At 39.0% G+C, this 18,262-nt stretch overlaps 1 protein-coding gene and 1 pseudogene across 4 annotated transcripts in view; one reads left to right on the top strand and one right to left on the bottom strand.

The window, feature by feature from the left end:
- B4GALT4 (beta-1,4-galactosyltransferase 4) overlaps positions 1-3,322 on the bottom strand; it is a 29,397-nt gene extending 26,075 nt beyond the window's left edge. For 2 of the 4 annotated variants that reach the window (XR_006609099.1, XM_004761379.3), the window contains exon 1: positions 3,214-3,322. The gene's annotated coding sequence lies outside the window, so the exon portion shown is untranslated. Of the gene's footprint in view, positions 1-3,155; positions 3,180-3,213 lie in introns of those variants that run through there. The other 2 variants (XM_004761380.3, XM_013060943.2) reach the window with 2 other exon arrangements.
- A 4,591-nt stretch (positions 3,323-7,913) lies between these two features.
- LOC123394651 lies at positions 7,914-8,007 on the top strand (annotated as a pseudogene).
- The last annotated feature ends 10,255 nt before the right edge of the window (positions 8,008-18,262 follow it).

Raw genomic sequence — 18,262 nt, forward strand, 5'->3', positions numbered from 1 at the left:
GGACCCATGACCCATCACCCATGACAAAGGCAGCCTCTTAATGGACTGAGCCACCCAGGGGCCCCTGGCATTTATTTAAAAAGCATGTTTAACATGTGGTTCCAAGTATGCCCCCAGCAAATACAGTGGGAAATCTGTTAAAATTGCAGGCTCCTGGGCCCTACTCCAGAGCTAATGGGTCAGAACACCTAGGCGTGGGACTCAGAAAAATGAATTTTTAACAAGCTCCCCAGGTGATTCTTCTACCCATTAAAATTTGAGAACCACTGAAATGAGAGAACGGGCCTAGAATGTAAGAGATCCTTCAGAAATGTTCATTTTCCTTCTAGTGAAGACAAGCAGTAAGAAGATCTGTGAGGGGCGCCTGGCTGGCTCAGGAAATGGGATCGAGTCCCGCGTCGGGAGAATGTGACTCTTAATCTCAGGGTTGTGAGTTCAAGCCCACACCGCTGTACAGATTACTTAAAAATGAGACTGTTAAAATGCATTTGAATAGCTTTTGATTCCATCATTTAGTAACTTATTCTAAGAAAACAATCAGAAAGGCAGACCACAATATTCAAACCAACATTATAAAAATAACCCAAAATTGAAAAGAATCAGAATGTTAACAATATGGAGCTGATTTAATTAAGTACAGTACCTCCATATGCTGGAACATATGCTTTTATTTAAAAAGAGTTTAAAAAACTTAACCACATGGAGGACACCTGGGTGGCTCAGCTGATTGGGCCTCTGTCTTCTGCTCAGGGCATGATCTCAGGGTCCTGGTATTGAGCCCCTAATAGGGCTCCCTGCTCAGCGGTGAGTCTGCTTCTCTCTCTCCCTGGCCGCACACCATTTGTGCACACACTCTTTCCCTCTCTCACTCTTTCTCTCAAATAAATAAATAAAATCTTTAAAAACAAAAACAGGGCGCCTGGGTGGCTCAGTGGGTTAAGCCACTGCCTTCCGCTCGGGTCATGATCTCAGGGTCCTGGGATCGAGTCCCTCGTCGGGCTCTCTGCTCGGCAGGGAGCCTGCTTCCCTTCCTCTCTCTCTCTCTGCCTGCCTCTCTGCCTACTTGTGATCTCTCTCTCTGTCAAATAAAAAAATAAATAAAGAAATAATAAAATAAATTAAAAAATAAAAACAAAAACAAACAAACAAACTTAACTACATGGGAAAGTGCTCATGATAGCAAAGTGAAAAAAAAAAAACCCAACCCAGAATATAAAAACATACATATATAGTTCCAATTATTCTATGTATGGCATATATGTCTTTTATATATAAAATGCCAAAAGGCGTGACTGGTGGCTGTTTGTCAATGATAAGATTAGGGAAATTGTGTTTTTTCCCCTGTCTGTTGGTTTTTCTGATAAAATGACTATATAGAGTCCCTTCAAAATACATTAAAATTTAGAGATAACACAATAGACAGGATTATAACTTTCAGTTATGTAAGTTTGGCAGCAATTCATTCATATAACTTTTAAGAAGATCTGTCCTAAAGATCTGTTCTAAAGAGGCCCCAACATGCCCAAATCTAAACACACACGCACACACACACACAAACACAAAGCCAAAAAAAAACCAAACAAACCTCAGAGGCTGTCAATAATTTTCAATGCCAGAGAATACTGCAGTCTCAGTTTGAAATTCCTTTTCCTAGGTTCTACTGCCAGACACTTTTATTTCAAGGGTTTGAGGTGATGTTAGGGAATCTCATTTTCAACAGGAACCTAGGTATGTTTGAGAAACCACTGTCCCTTGATGGCTTAAAAAAGAGAACAAAACCACGACTGACTTGCTTTTGATGTTCCCACTCTGAATAAAAGATCTTCGAAGAGATGGTTAGCTCTCAAATTATTTGTATGCATCTCTGGAAAAAGCACCCATTATTATCAGCTCAGTTTAAAGTAGATGCTAAATACTTACTCTATCAAGGGGTATATAAAATACAGTAACAGAGCTCGTTTTACCCCCCCCCCCAAGATTACAAGGTCAAACAATTCAGTACTTCTCTCTAACAGATGTTTCTAATCTGATCAAGGCACACAGACAGGAACCTGAAAATTTTTGCAATTTTGTGGGGTTTAAAGGCTAATCTTGCTCTAGAAGATAAAATTCCAAAAAAGATAAACTATGGTCCAATGGAGCATTATCTGCTCCCCTAGAGACACATTCCAGCACTCCTACCCAGCCCTCCCTCCTAGGATAGCACTCCACCCCTCTTTTTAAGCCCTATATTTCAGCCTGGGCCCTAAATAATATACATTCCTATCCAAGATTCCTGGACTTTCTTGCATCTCCAACATGTTATCTTCCTGTCTTAAAAAACTTAGAAATTACAAAATTAAAACACACATACTCCCTCCCCTCTCGTCAATCCTCAAATTACTATTTTCTTGCTCCTCCTTTTCATCACCAAAGGGCTGCAGAACCCTCCCAGGGCCCCGAGCGCCTCCAGGTCCTCAACCCTCCCCCACTCTAGATCATTTTGCAACCCAACGCACACCCACTTTGTTGATAATTGTTCTCCTAAAGCTAGCAATCCAAAGGCCTTTTCTCAGTCCCAGTCTTCCTGGACTTTTCCATTCTTTTCAAACTAGAGTTCGCCCTTATCTAACGGAAGACCGATCTACTGACACCGACCGAAAGACGGGGGATGGACTGAGAGCCCGACTCCGGGCAGGTGTCCCTGAAGTACTTTAAAATCCAGGTGACTGACAACTCGCGGGCCACAGCAGGCCCCAGGCTGGGATCACCTGATCGGTTTCCTAGGAGAAACCCTGGGAAAAAGGACTCCGAGGAGGAAGGGGCTTTTCCACGTAGATGCGCCCGCGGCAAAAGAGGTGCTGGAGGCCGACCCCAGATTCGTGAGGCGACCCCTGAATCTCTCCCCACTTGGCAGCAGCTCGCCTGACTAGACCCCCACCCCAGCCGACAGCACAGGGAGCGCGCGGGGCACCTGAGCCTCCGCAGGCCCCCAGTCCGGCCCCACCGCTGGGGCAGAGGCCAGACGGCCCCCACCGCGCCGGGCCGCGCCGGCTCCCCACGCACCCAGCCCCAGCGCGGGACCCAGCCCGGTGCGCCCCACGGCGATGCCCACGCCGCGCCCGCCACCGCACCCCGCTCCCCACCCCACCCCACCCCACCCCACAAACACACACATTCCGCCCCGGACTGCGCGTCCCAGGCGGCCGCGGAGCCCAGGCCCCGCGTACTCACCGCAGACGCGGCCGCCGTGAGCGCCTCCCGGATAAAGGGGAGGAGGCGAGAGGGGCCATGGGGGCCGCCCCGCCGCCCAGGAGGAGGTTCCCGAGTACGGGCTCCGCCCCCTGCCCGCCCCGAGAGTCGCGTCGGCCGGGTCCTGGGGGCGGGTCTACCGGTGTCTCTGCAAGCGTGGCGCTCCGCCCCCAGCCAGACGGACCCCACCCGGGCGATGGAAGAACTGGGAGGGAGAGAGAGGGGTGGACATGTTATCTTTTGAGTGCTCTTAAAGCCTTGTTGCTGATAATACTGAGCTAGGTGCTCGGTGCTTCCCACATTCATCCCGGTAAATGCTCATAGAGTATCGGTTAGTTCAAAGAGATGGTTAGTTCTGGTTTTACAGATGAGGAGGAAACTGAGGCTTCAGAGGTTATTAGTAAACTTACCTTACATCACTCTTGAGAGCTTTCAGTTTTCTCAACTACATAATGCACCAATTTACGTGTCTTTCCCATTTCGCAGGACGATTAAGAATATTAACTGAATAAATTGTGAGGAATCCTAACTTCTTCCAAGATACCATAACATAAAGTCAAGACAGAACCATATTTATAACTAAAGATTTAAATGAAAAATCATGGTGTTTTTTTCTGCTTAGGCAGGCAAGCTAGCAGGCCAGATTCTCCAGGGCACCCTACTACGCTCGGGAAAGTAAGAGATTCTCCAAGAATTACCCCATCCTAGAAGGAACAAACCATGGGAAGAACCAGAACTGAGTCATTGAATTCTAAGCAGGAGAACTGGGCCTTTAAAGAGTTTCCAAGTCTCCCGTGCTCTAAACAGAAGCAATAGAAATTCACAAGAAACGGCTTGATTCAGTCTCATAAGATTCACACAAATGAAAAGTAACAGCAATAACAAAATTGCCACAAGTAGGAGGTCACACTTAAGTGACAGTCAGAAGAACTGATACACCACAGATTAAGGGGATTCTCTAAAACAGAATACAGGACTTTTTTTTTTTTTTTAATTTAAAGGAAAAGAAGATAAAACGACATTCTTGGAGATTACTTACCAATTAAGATGGAAATAGAGTACCAGTACTTTGGAGAAGTCTGGCAGGTACCACCTTAATCAAGTACTCAAAGTTAAGTTCACCAGTAGTACAAATTGGCATCACATGTGAGGTGATTCTAAGGACATGACATCACCTTTATTGTATTCCTGCCAAAAATACAGAATTGGAATTTAATCATGAGGAAACAGATAAGCCCAAATTAAGGGGCATTCTATGAAAAAACTGGTCTGCACACCTCAAAAATTTCAATGTAATAAAAGACAAGAAAAATTTTAAAAACTGTTTTTAGAATAAAGGAGACTAAAGAGATTTGATATCTGAATTTCTGGACTGAAAAAAAGTTGCTGCAAAGTATGTTACTGAGGCAATAGGAAGTGAATATATACAGTGTGATAGGATTAAAAGTAGCCTGGAATTCTTTGACATTCCTCTGGGTAAAAAATGGGTGCATATTTCCCCTCCGTGTAAATCTGGGTTAGCCTATGACTACTTTGACAAATGGAATAGAGTGGAAGTAAGGGAGTGCCAATTCTGAACCCAGCATACCTACATACATAATACATATATACATACATTTATTTGTTTGTTTGTTTCTGAACCCAGCCTTTAAAAGGCAATTTCTGGGAGTCCCTAGATGGCTCAGTCAGTTACTGCCTCTTAATTTTGACTCAGGTCATGATCTCAAGGTCATGAGATTGAGCCCTACATTAGGCTCCATTCTCAGGGTAGAGTCTGCTTGAGATTCTATCCCTCTCCCTTTGCCCCTCTCCCTGCTCTCTTTCTCTCAAAATAAATACATTAATAAATAAAATCTTTAAAATAAAAGGCAATTTCTGCTTCTTCCTCTATGCTCTTTCTTGAATTTGATCACTGTATTATAGTTATATAGGAAAGTGACTTTATTCTCAAGAATTATTTAATGATTATCATGATGTCTGCAATTTCTTTCAAATGGTTCAATTAAAGTCTACATGTGAGAGAGCAAGGGAGAGAAAACATGCATAAATGTGGCAAAATGCTAACAACTGATAAATCTAGATGAAGTGTATACAGGTGTTCCTTGAATAATTTTTACAACTTTTCTAAACCTTGACATTTTACTCTCAAAAAAGTGAAAATAAAAGAGAAAAGATTAAATCTCAAAGAGGAAAGAAAGCAATGAACTGACTTCCCCTTTCAACCAAGAAGAACAAATAAGGACAAGATGTATCATCCCAACTAAAGTATCTAAAACAAAACAAAACAATAAACAAAATATCTACAACAACAGTTTTTGAGATACTCTATAATTTAAGTATCTCCTAGAACAAAGCAAAAGATTTGTAGTTATAAAAATAATCAATACTGAAAGAGGTAAAATTCACAATGTCTAGCATCCAAACAACGATTATTAATTATGCAAAGATCAAGAAAATACAATCAGTAGGAGGAAGAATAATTAGTGAAAAGCAATCCAGAAAAGAACATTAAGACAATTATTATAACTGCATTCCACACATTCAAAAAGTTAGAGACATAGAAAATATAAAGGAAGACTCAAATTAAATTTGTAGAAATGAAAAATAAAATACATGACAACATCATATAGGCCAGAAAGGGATACATGAAAGTATATATTGTAAACTTCTTATATTATGTGTGAAATAGCATAAGATCATTTTAAGATACACTATGATAGATAAATATATATGCTATAAACCTTAAGCAACCACTAACATAACAAAATAAAGAATTATAATTACTAAAGCAACAAAGGAGATAAAATCAAGTCAAGAAGAAACTTGATTAGTCCAAAAGAAAGTAGGAAACCAGGAAAGTGAAAACAAATAACAGGCAGGACAAATAGAAAACAAACACCAAATCTAACTACTTTAATCTCAAATTAAATGTGAATGGTGTAAGCAGCACGGTGAGGATGAATAAAAAAGCAAGCCCCAACCATATGCTGCCTATAAAAAGTGCACTTTAAATATAAAGACAATATATTGGGGCACCTGGGTGTCTCAGGTGGTTAAGCGACTGCCTCTACCTGGGGTCATGATCCCAGAGTTCTGGGATAGAGTCCCACGTTGGGCTCCGCCTGCTCTGTGGGGATCCCACTTCTCCCTCTACTTCTGCTTGTGTTCTCTCACTTTCTGTCTAATAAATAAATTAAAATGAAGAAAATCTTTAAAAAAGATAATATAGTAAATAAGTTAAAAGTGAAAGGATGAAAAGAATGAAACTATGCTAACAGTAGCCAAAAGAAAAATGAGATTAACTACTTTAAAATCAAACAAACTAAATTTCAGACCAAAGAATATTAGCCAGGGATCAAAAAGGTCATTTTATAAAGGGGACAATTCATCAAGAGGAAAGAAGTGTCTTAAACATTTATGAACCTAATACTAGTGCTTTAAAATAAATGAAGTTAAAACTGATAAAACTATACAAAGAAATAGATGAATCCAGAATTATAGTCAGAAATTTTAACACTCCTATCTCAATAATTGCTAAATCATGTATGCAAAAAATCAGTATGGATATAGAAAATTTAAATAATACTATTAATTACTTGACCTGACATTCATAGAACACCCAACAGTAGCAGAATACACATTCTTCTCAAAAGCACAGAGAACTCTTTTGGGTCTCAATAAAATTCAATAGGATTCAAGTCATACAACCGATGTTCTGACCACAGAAAAATTAAATTAGCAATCAATAATAAAAAGATCCTTGGAAAGTCCCCAACTATTTAGAAGCTAACAACATCTTTCTGTAATAACTGGCAGATTAGGGGCTCCCAGGTTGCTCAATGGGTTAAGCATCCGTCTTCAGCTCAGGTCATGATCCCAGGTCCTGGAATTGAGTCCCCCATTGGGCTAATTGTTCAGCGGGGAGCCTGCTTCCCACCCCCCGGCCCCTCTTGGGCAGTCTCTCTCTCTCAGACAAGTAAATAAATAAAATCTTTAAAAAAAAAATAATTGGCAAATTTAAGAAGAAATCAAAAGAAAAATTGAGAAGTACTTTGAACCTAATGAAAATGAAAATGAAAACAACACTATCAGAATTTGTAATGCCATTAATGCAGTACTTAAAGGAACACTTATAGCACTAAATGTCTCTATTAGAAAAAAAGGTCTCGGGGTGCCTGGGTGGCTCAGTGGGTTAAAGCCTCTGCCTTCGGTTCAGGTCATGATCCCAGGGTCCTGGGATTGAGCCCTGCATTGGGCTCTCTGCAAAGTGGGGAGCCTGCTTCCTACCCTTTCTCTGTCTGTCTCTCTGCCTACTTGTGATCTCTGTCTGTGAAATGAATAAATAAAATCTTTGAAAAGAAGGAAAAAAATAAAAAAGAAAAAAAGGTTTCATATCAGTGATCTCAGCTTCTACCTTACAAACCTAGAAATGAAAGAACAAGGCAAACATAAAGCAGACTAAAGAAAGTAATAAAGACTGAGGCAAGAACCAATGAACTAGAAAAGAAGAAAACAATAGAGAGAATCAAATAAAGCAAAGGCTGGTTCTCAGAAAACCAATAGAATGGACTAAGCTTGAGCTACATTAATCAGTTAAAAAAGAAGAAAAGACAAATTATCAATTATCAAGAATACAGCGTTGACATTCCCACATATTCTACAGGTATACAGGATAAAAGTAGGTCTTTTAATAGTTCATAAGTGTGATAACTGAGTATTCACAATGTTTTGTGACAAGTCAAACCTTGTTATGACTACAACATATTATGTCTGAAGTGGGAAAAAAAGGATAAAAATAGATTATTATGAACAATAATAGCTTCATGTCAATAAATTCCATGACATAGATAAAATGGACAAACTCCTTGAAAGACATAAATTACCACAGATCACAAAAGAGTAGATAACCTAAAAAGTCTAATATCTATTTAAAAAGCTTAAATTATACTTACAAACCTTCCCACACAAAAATTCCAGGCCTACATAGCTAAAATAAATAATACTAACTCTCTAGAAATTAGTATTTGTACTAATTTTATAGATGGAAGAAATAATCTTAATTCTACACAAAGTTTTCCCAAGAAGTTGAAGAAAAGGGAGTACTTCCCAACTCATTCTATGAGGCCAGTATTACCCTAATCCCAAAGCCAAAGATATTACCAGAAACAAAACTATAGACTAGTATCTCCCATGTATATAGAAGCAAAAAAAAAAAAAAAAAACCACAACTAAACAAAACTTCAGCAAACTGAATTCAATGGCATAAAAAAGGATAACACAACATGACCAAGTAGGGTGGGTTCATCCTAAAATTGCACAGTTGGTTTAATGTTCAAAAATCAAAGAGTAGGGGTACCTGGGTGGCTCAGTTGTTCAGGGTCTGCCTTCAGCTCAGGTCATGATCCCAGGGTCCTGGGACAGAGCCTCACATCTAGCTCCCTGCTTGGCAGGAGGTCTACTTCTCCCTCTCCCACTCCCCCTGCTTTTGTTCCCTCTCTTGCTATGTCTGTCTCTGTCAAATAAATAAATAAAACCGTTATTTAAAAAAAATCAAACAGTAATTCACCATATCAACAAATCCAAGGAGAAAAACCACACAATCATCCCATAGGTGCAAATGCTACATTCAGCAAAATCTAATATTTATTCCTAATAAAAATTTTTGGCAAGCTAGGGACATGAGAGAACTTCAACATGATAAAAGATATTTACAAAATACTGACAACTAACATCATATTCAGTGGTGAAAGACTGAATGTTTTCGCAGTAAAATCAGGAACAAGATGGGGGGAGTCTTCTGTCACCATTTCTATGCAACATTATATATAGATAGAAAAACTCTAAACATAATTTCAACAAATTAAACAATATATAAAAAGGATACTACAACATGACCAAAGGGGATTCATCCCAAGAGGGATTCCACCCTTCAAAAATCAATGTAATTCAAAATATTAGTCAACTAAAAAAGAAAAACCAGATGAAACCAGAAGAAAAATGGTCTTTTTTGTAAATAACGTGATCATCTCTGTAGAAATTCCAGTGTAATATAAAAAAAATCCTACAAAAACTAATGAGTTTGGAGAGATACAAGATACAACATCAATATATTAAACAGAGTTGAATTCTATGTACTGGCAATGAAAAATTGGAAATTGAAATTTTAAGATAGCACCAAAAAATATGAAAGACTTAAGGATAAATGTGATAAAAGATGTGAAAGTTATTAAACTGAAAATGACAAAATGTTGCTGAAAGAAATTCAAGAGACCTAAATGAATAGAATTGTAAGCTTTGTTCATGGGTCAGAAGACTCAAAATTATGTCAACTCTCCCCAAATTGATCAGTGTGTTCAATGCTTTTCTAACAAAAATCTCAACATGTTTTTCTTTTCCCAGAAACTGACAAACTGAAAATCATAATGAAATGCAAAGGACCTAGAATTCCTAAAAACAATTTTGGAAAAGAATGCCATATGATTTTGAGAATTACCATAAGGCTACCATCATTAAAACAGTGCAATACAAGCATAAGGATGGATAGATTAATGGAATAATGGAATAGGAGCACCTGGCTGGCTCAGTCAGTGGAACATGTGACTCTTCATCTCAGGGTAATGAGTTTGAGTAGATTTTACTTAACAAAAAAAATTTTTTTTTAATGATTCCAAAGATAAAGAGTCATGTAAATATGACTTTTGACAAGGGCACAAATGCAATTGAGCAGAGAAAGGATAGTCTTTTCAATAAATAGTGCTTGAACAACTAGTCTGTCAAAAAAAAAAAAAAAACTTCATCTTAACATGTACAAAAATTAACTCAAAATGAATGAAAAGCCTAAATGTAAAACTTAAATCTATAAAATGTCTAAAAGAAAATATAGAAGGAAACCTTTTGAAGTGGACTTCAAAAATTAAAACTGCTCTTAGAAAAACACTATTTAGAAAATGGAAAAGCACTAAAACCAGATAAAGTCACCATAAAAAATTTTGAATTATAGGCCAACATCTCTCGTGAATATAGATGCAAAAATCTCAACAATATATTAGCAAATTGAACCCAACACAATTAATTTTAAAAAATCATATTCCACAATCAATTGGGATTTATTCCCAGGATGCAAGTATGGCTCACTATCCACAAAACAATTAACACAATACGTCACATCAGTAAGAAAAAGGATAAAAACATACGATCATTTCAACAGGTCCAGAAAATGCATTTGACAAAGTACAACAACCATTCATTATAAAACCCTCTGCAAAGTAGGTCTAGAGACAACATACCTCAATACAATAAAAGCCTTGTATGAGAAAAAAACACAGCCAAGCTCATACTCAATTGGGAGCAACTGAGAGTTTTTCCTCTATGATCAGGAATAAGACAAGGATGTCCACTCTCACCACATTTATTTAACATAGTACTGGAAGTCCTAGGCACAGCAATTAGAAAACATAAATAAATAAAAGGCATCCAAATTGGTCAGGAACAAGCACTCTCACAAATTTGCAGATGACATGATACTATATATAGAAAATCCTAAAGACTCCACCAAAAAACACTACTAGAACAGATAAATGAATTTAGTAAAGCAGCAGGATACAAAACCAAAGTACAGAAATCAGTTGCATTCCTATACGCTCCTAATGAAATAGCGAAAAGTGAAATTAGGAAAAACAATTCTGTTTATAATTGTACCCAAAACAATTAAGATAGCTAAGAACAAATTTAACCAAAGAGGAGAAAGACTTACACTCTGAAAACTATAAAACACTGACGAAAGAAATTCAAGATGATGTTAAGAAATGGCAAGACATTGGGCGCCTGGGTGGCTCAGTTGGTTGGGCATCTGCCTTCAGCTCAGGTCACGATCCCAGAGTCCTGGGATCGAGCCCCACATTGGGCTCCCTGCCCAGCGGGGAGCCTGCTTCTCTCTCTCCCACTCCCCTTGCTCGTGTTCTAAAAAGGAAAAAAAAAAAGAAGGCATGTACAAAGTGGAAGATGCTCCGGCTTAATCAGAGTCAAGAATATAACTCCAGTACCCTCATGTGTTATTAAAAAAAAAGAAGAAGAAAAAAAAAAGAAATGGCAAGACATTTCTTCAAGACATTCCAATCAATTCATGGATTGGAAAAACAGATTATCATTAAAATGTCTATACTACCTAAAGCAATCTACAGATTGAATGCAATCCTATCAAAACAAAAAGATCAATTTCACAGAACTAGAACAAACAATCCTGGGGTGCCTGACTGGCTCAGTCTTGATCTCAGGGTGATGAGTTTGAGCCACATATTGCGTGTAGAGATTACTTTTTAAAAAGGAGTAGAATAAATAATCCTAAAGCTTGTATAGAACCTCCAAAGACCTTGAGTAGCCAAAACAACCTTGAATAAGAAAAATGGGGTTATCACAATTCCAGATTTCAGGTATTGTAAAGTAGTAATTAAAATTGTATAGTACTGGTATAAAAATAGACACACAGATAAATGGGATAGAACAGAAAACCCAGAAATAAGCCCACAGTTCTATGATCAATTAATTTTCAACAAAGGAGGAATGAATGCACAATGGGAAAAAGACAGTCTCTTTGACAAATGGCATTGGGAAAAATGTTCAGCTATATGCAAAAGAATGAAACTGAACCACTCTCTTCCACCGTATGCAATAATAAACTCAAAAAGATTAAAGACTTAAACATGAGACCTGAAACCATAAAAATCCTTGAAGAGAGCATAGGCATAATCTCTCCGACATTGGCTAGAGCAACTTTTTTCTAGATATGTCTCCTGAGCAAGAGAAGCAGAAGCAAAAATAAGCTATTGAAACTATGTCAAAATAAATAGCTTCTACATAATGAATGAAATAATCAACAAAACTAAAAGACAGCCTACAGAATGGCAGAAGATATTTGCAAATGACATGTCCAATACAGGGTTAGTATCCAAAATATACAAAGAACTTGTACAACTCAATACCCAAAGAACAAGAGACCTAAATGAATAGAATTGTAAGCTTTGTTCATGAGCCAGAAGAATAATCCAATTAAAAAATGGGCAGGGACGCCTGGGTGGCTCAATGGGTTAAGCCTCTGCCTTAGGCTCAGGTCAGATCTCAGGGTTCTGGGATTGAGTCCTGCATCGGGCTCTCTGCTTGGCAGGGAGCCTGCTTCCTCCTCTCTCTGACTGCCTCTCTGTCTACTTGTAATCTCTGTCTGTCAAATAAATAAATAAAATCTTTTTAAAAAAATGCACATTACCTCTGACCCAACAATTCTTCCCTAGAGATTTATTCTACAGATATTCCAGCATATGTGTCCACAAAGATATTCAATAAAGTATCATTTGTCATAGCTGAATCAGAAACTAATTGCCATTGATAAGACCCAAATATACTTGTATGCTTGTAAATGCATAAAATATCTCGGAGATAATACATAAAAACTAAAAAGAGTAGTTACTTCTCGAAAGAAGAACTAAATGGCTGAGGGACAAGTATGAAAAAGAAGACTAACTTTTCACTATATATCTATTATTTCCTTTTAAACTATGTAGTATGTACATTTATTACTTCTCCACAAACAAAATAAAAAGTCGCATAATTAAAATCTGGAAGTTCTTAGCTAAGTTAATGAAAAAAGCATGTTTTTAAAAAATTTTTAAATTTAAAAAGATTTAAATTAAAATTTAAAAAGAGAATCAATTGCAAACCCTAAGTAAAACAAAAAGTTTTTTAAAAAATAGCATGAAATATGAGGCAAACTATGTGATACGATTTGAGCAAGTTAGGCAGTATAGGAAAGAAGAATCCAGTCATCCTTGATGTTTTTTTCATTCTCTTTTGAGTGGTTTAGAGATGTGGAAGTAGGTTATCCACTGAGCACATCACCCTGTATTCTGTAGGAAATAATATTTGCATGAGCATAAACTATACATCATAAACTAATTTATTGATCTCAATCCTTAGAATTGATCAGTAGATAAAATGCAAAAAAATTAATTATATTAACAGGAAAAAAAGGCAAATGCTATAAACCCTAACATTGTAAATGTAAAGGTAGAGAAGAGAGAAACTGGGTGGTGGCTAGGAGCATTGGGTGGCAGTGAGGGGGTAAAGACTACTTTGAGGGTGCTATTTTTCTCATACTACTTCAGAGTGAATCAAGAGTTACAACCTATATTGATAGAATAAGAATTCAAAGGTTAAGCACAGTATTTAAAATTACAGTGTTGGGGCATGTGGCTGGCCTCCGTAGGGCATGAGACTCTTGATCTCAGGGTTGTGAGTTCAAGCTCCACATTGGGCATGGAGCCTACTTAAAAAAAAAAAAAAAATTGTAATGATAAACAATAGAAGAATGGGAAATAATTTAATTAAGAAAGCACATGGAGGGAGAGAGCAACGGAATATCTCAACAAGATGTGTTTCTCATCATTCATAATATGAGGTTAATGAACACCGAATAAAGGAAATAAGTCAAGAAAGTGTTGGGGTGCCTGGGATGGGGATGGGGGAGTGAAGGGTGGCTCAGTCAGTTAAGCATCTGCCTTTGGCTCAGGTCATGATCCCGGGAGTCCCAGATCGAGTCCAAAGATCCACTCCCAAGATTGAGTCCCAGGATCAAGTCTGCATCAGGCTCCCTGCTCAGCAGGGAGTCTGTTTCTCCCTCTGACCTTCCCCCTCTCGTGCTTTCTCTTTCTCACTCTCTCTCTCTCTCAAATAAACAAATAAAATCTTAAAAAAAAAAAGTGTTATGAGCACAGAGTTCACAGTTATAATCCTAACTAACGAAAGAATTAAAAAGCAAACTCTTGAAGGTGGTAAGACATGGGTGTGAAAGAGAGGTTTGAGAAATGAAGCAGGAAACATTTACTTTTTGTCCATTTAATACCATTCTGTACCTTTTGAATTTGGTAACAAAATACATGTATTACTTTTATAATAGATATTCTTTATATAATTTCATCATTTTAGCTTTGTTTGATTTTAGATTTCAGGCACATAAGGAAAATATAATGTATCTATTTTAAAGTTTTATGATCTGACCATTTATGTTTTCCAGATAAAGCTAAGCCACTTCACAGCCTGCCACACGGTGGTATTTTCCAAAGAAACACTAACCCGCATCCAAAAATAACAGTAAAGCAATTTAAATTTTTACAGCACTGTCATGAAAACATCAAAAGGGGATTCCATTCATAATACATAACAAAACCTCTTAAAATCTTCTTTCTCTGACCTTCTCTCAATTTCGCACTCCATATGGTAGCTGCTCCCAAATTTCTATCCTCCTTCTCTTGAAACTTCCACAAAACACAACCCACACTGCTCCTGGTCTCCTTTACTCACCACGCTCCCCCCTTTCCTTTGTGGGTCCGTTCTCTTCTAAATATCTGCCCATTCAAATATAAATCAAGCTTCGCCTATATCCATTTCAGAACTTGCCACAAGGGTCTTTCTTCTTAGTCTGGGAAAACTAGCATCACTGAAATGTAATTCCTAAAAGAAAATCCAATTCTAATTTCTAAACGATCTGCCTCGAACAAACATTTGAAACCTATTCTGCTGGAATTTTCTCATGAAGCTTTGCTTTTCCTCCTGTAGGCATCCTAAAGATAGGAGCTGGGTCTTATACGTTTTTGTATTGGGGTAGACAATGACGTGCTTCACGCGTAGTAACACTTTGCCCACCAAATGCACATATTACTGTTGAATTGTAATTTGGAATTGAGCTTTTATGGTGGAAGAGAGAGGGGGAGGAGAGGAAGGAAGTTAATGTTTACTGAGTATCTACTAGGGAGCAGGCACTAAGCCTTTATGGTGACGATAGATCTTTCTACCTTTTTTTCTGGATCAGTAATTTTCAAATTGGAAATAGCCAAGTGGAAGAGTACGTGTAGTTTGAAAGAACCCTCCATATCATGCTATTATTCCTGACTCTGTATATAAGCACACACATAATAAAACATTCACACGACCTGACAGATATAAACTAAGACACTTCTACAAACAGTAATGTGTCCAAAATACTGTTTGGCCTTCAGTGTTGAGAACGCACTGAGAGGAAGAACCACGGATGGAAACTCTGTGTTTGTGTCTATGTCGTACGTGTGTATATAATGCATACACACTCAAAGATGCCCACTAGATGGCAAACCCACATTTCAAATGCTAACGATCACTGTGATGCCCCTTCTGGGCAATTTAATAATGCAAGCCAAATTCCTGTAAGGCCAAGATATTATATACAGGTTAAGAAGTATACAAGTTGACTTTGTAGTGATTGTCTTACAATATTTTCTAGAAATAGAGTCTGAATTTATAGGTCCACAGTTTCTAAAATCGGACTTAGTTTCCAGCCAAAATACAATAATAATGCGGGTATATTAAATTCCCTTATTAGATCATCTGATTTCATAATGAGGCTGCAGTATGAATTAATTGCAGGACTAAAGCAAGTGGCAAGGCCAGGATTTGACCCCAAGTGGTTTAACTCCAGAAGCTAGGCATTAACTGGGATGCATCTCTATCCTTCTCTAGGATGAAAGGGAAAAAGCCAAAGAGGAATGCTAGTGCCCTTCCCCCTAGTTTTGCCACCTCCCTCTGTTCCTCCCTCGATTCCCACATCACTGCCAACCTTAGGTGACACTGTCCTGCTCAAAATTCTCCAGTGGCCACCCCTTACAGGATCAGCTCTGAACTAGCGCAACCTGGATACACCACAAGTCTCTCCCATACCCAAGCACTGTAATTTGTTTCTATACCCCAAACACGTTCTGGGTTCACTCACCTCCAAGTCTCTAGAAACGTTATCCTCGCTATCCTGAAAATCCTCACCCCTATTATCTGCAAGAACAAGTAGTCAGCTTTCAAGTCTCCCCCACGATTACCTCATCAAAGGTGCTTACTCCGACTTTACCAGGAATCAGGCCCTCCCATTTCAATGTTCCCATTATGCTATTTATCTCACGATTTGGCAACTGCCTGTGTGCCTGGCTCTCCCACCACCAGAGTGAGCCCTCCATGGTTGGTGTCTTTCCAGCCTTGTGTCCTCAGCACCAAACCTCATGTCTGGAGTAGAGAGGACACACAGTGAATTTGACAGCTTGAATAAGTGAATAAATGTTGAGGGTAAACAGTCAGACTGCAGACTCTCTTAAAAATTCCAGCCTTTGGGTCATGGGGAGGTAACTCCTACACTGAATCCCTTGCCGAGGTGTGGATGGGGATGGGGAAACAAGGGGCCAGAGCCAGAGAGACCTGCTCAGGGAGGTGGCAGTGCTGTTACAGGGGGGCCCACAGAGCTCCCTTTCTCTGGTATTCCAAGAATAGTTCTTGAAAAACATTAAAATTCATGGGAAGAAGTCCCCCCACCTTCTATATTCCACCGTCATCTACAAGCAGGTATTTTTGTAGACCCCCTTTGAAATGAGCCTTCATTGCTTGATACGAATGCCAGCTAGAGATTCAGATATTTTCTGGGACTCCACCAAGAGACATCCTCTGAGATTACTTGGCCCCGAGAGGAACAGGTTTCAAGGCAGGACTTGGGGGTTAACGCTGCTCATTTACTATGTCAGCTACATTAGTCAGGGAGGGCCGCCATAACAAAATACCACAAACTGGGTGCTTGAAACAGCAGACATTTACTAAACAACAGACATTACTAAGGGTCCTGGAGGCTAGAAGTCAAGATCAAAGTGTTGGCAGGGTTGGTTCTTTGGAAGGGATGCGAAGTAAATCTATTCCATGCTTCTCCCTCATTTCTGGTGGTTCCCTGGCAATCCTTGGCAGTCCTAACATCACTCCAATTGTTGCCCTGTTTTCACTTGGCATTCTCCCTGTGTGCATGTCTGTGACCACATTTCTGCCTTTCAAGTAGGAGATGCCAGTCATATTGGATCAGGGACCCATCTTACGCCAGTCTGTCCACATCTTAACTTAATTAGTTATATCAAAACCATCCTATTTCCAAAGAAAGGTCACCTCTGAGTTCCTGGGAGTTAGAAGCTCAACATCTGATTTTTGAGGGGACATTATTCAACTCAGAACATTGGCCATATTTTCCAAAGCAAAAATTAGGATCCCGGGGCTCCTGGGTGGCTCAGTGGGTTAAGCCTCTGTCTTCAGCTCAGGTCATGGTCTCAGGGTCCTGGGATCGGGTCCCGCATCGGGCTCTCTGCTCAGCAGGGAGCCTGCCCCCCCCCCGCCCCGCCTGCCTCTCTGTCTACTTGTGATCTCTCTCTCTGTCAAACAAATAAATAAAATCTTTAAACAACAACAAAAAATTAGGATCCCTCTTTTAGCATATGGTTTGACATTGGGACAGAATGTTTGAAATCAGAACTGTCTGGGAAATGTGGGGGCTTAGGGAGCTTCTTTTTTAAAAGTAAATCCAGGCAAGTGCATATTAATCTAAAGGGTTTTAAAACATCCCAGGGCGCCTGGGTGGCTCAGTGGGTTAAAGTCTCTGCCTTCGGCTCAGGTCATGATCCCAGGGTCCTGGGATCGAGCCCCACATTGGGCTCTCTGCTCAGCAGGGAGCCTGCTTCCATCTCTCTCTCTGCCTGCTGCTCTGCCTACTTGTCATCTCTCTCTCTTTCTTTCTCTCTCTCTGTGTCAAATAAATAAATAAAATCTTTTTTTTTTAATCCCTAAGTAGATATCCAATTGAGGAAGTTCTGCTAAAGACCTAGAATTAGAGCAGACACCTGTAACTGCTATAAATAATCAGGTCCCATGGAATCAGAGAGGATTCCCATGCAATCCAATCAATATAAAATGGATAGATGATAGATAGGTAGATACACAAACACACACACACACACATCTTTGAAAGAGTGCACACGTTGAGATTTGTGTACATTCTACTAGCTTCTTTTAAGATCAGTATGGAGAATTAACTACTTGTGTATCAAGGATTGAATAAAGCAGAATGTTCCCTGAAAGAAAGATAAGATTTTTCAAAAGTGAATTTTGTTACAAATTGGTAACATTTCCCCACCACCAACAACCCCCATGACTTCATAAT

Source organism: Mustela putorius, unplaced genomic scaffold, assembly GCF_011764305.1.
Source record: "Mustela putorius furo isolate JIRA1106 unplaced genomic scaffold, ASM1176430v1.1 tig00003834_pilon_pilon_pilon, whole genome shotgun sequence".
Lineage (NCBI taxonomy): Eukaryota > Metazoa > Chordata > Mammalia > Carnivora > Mustelidae > Mustela > Mustela putorius.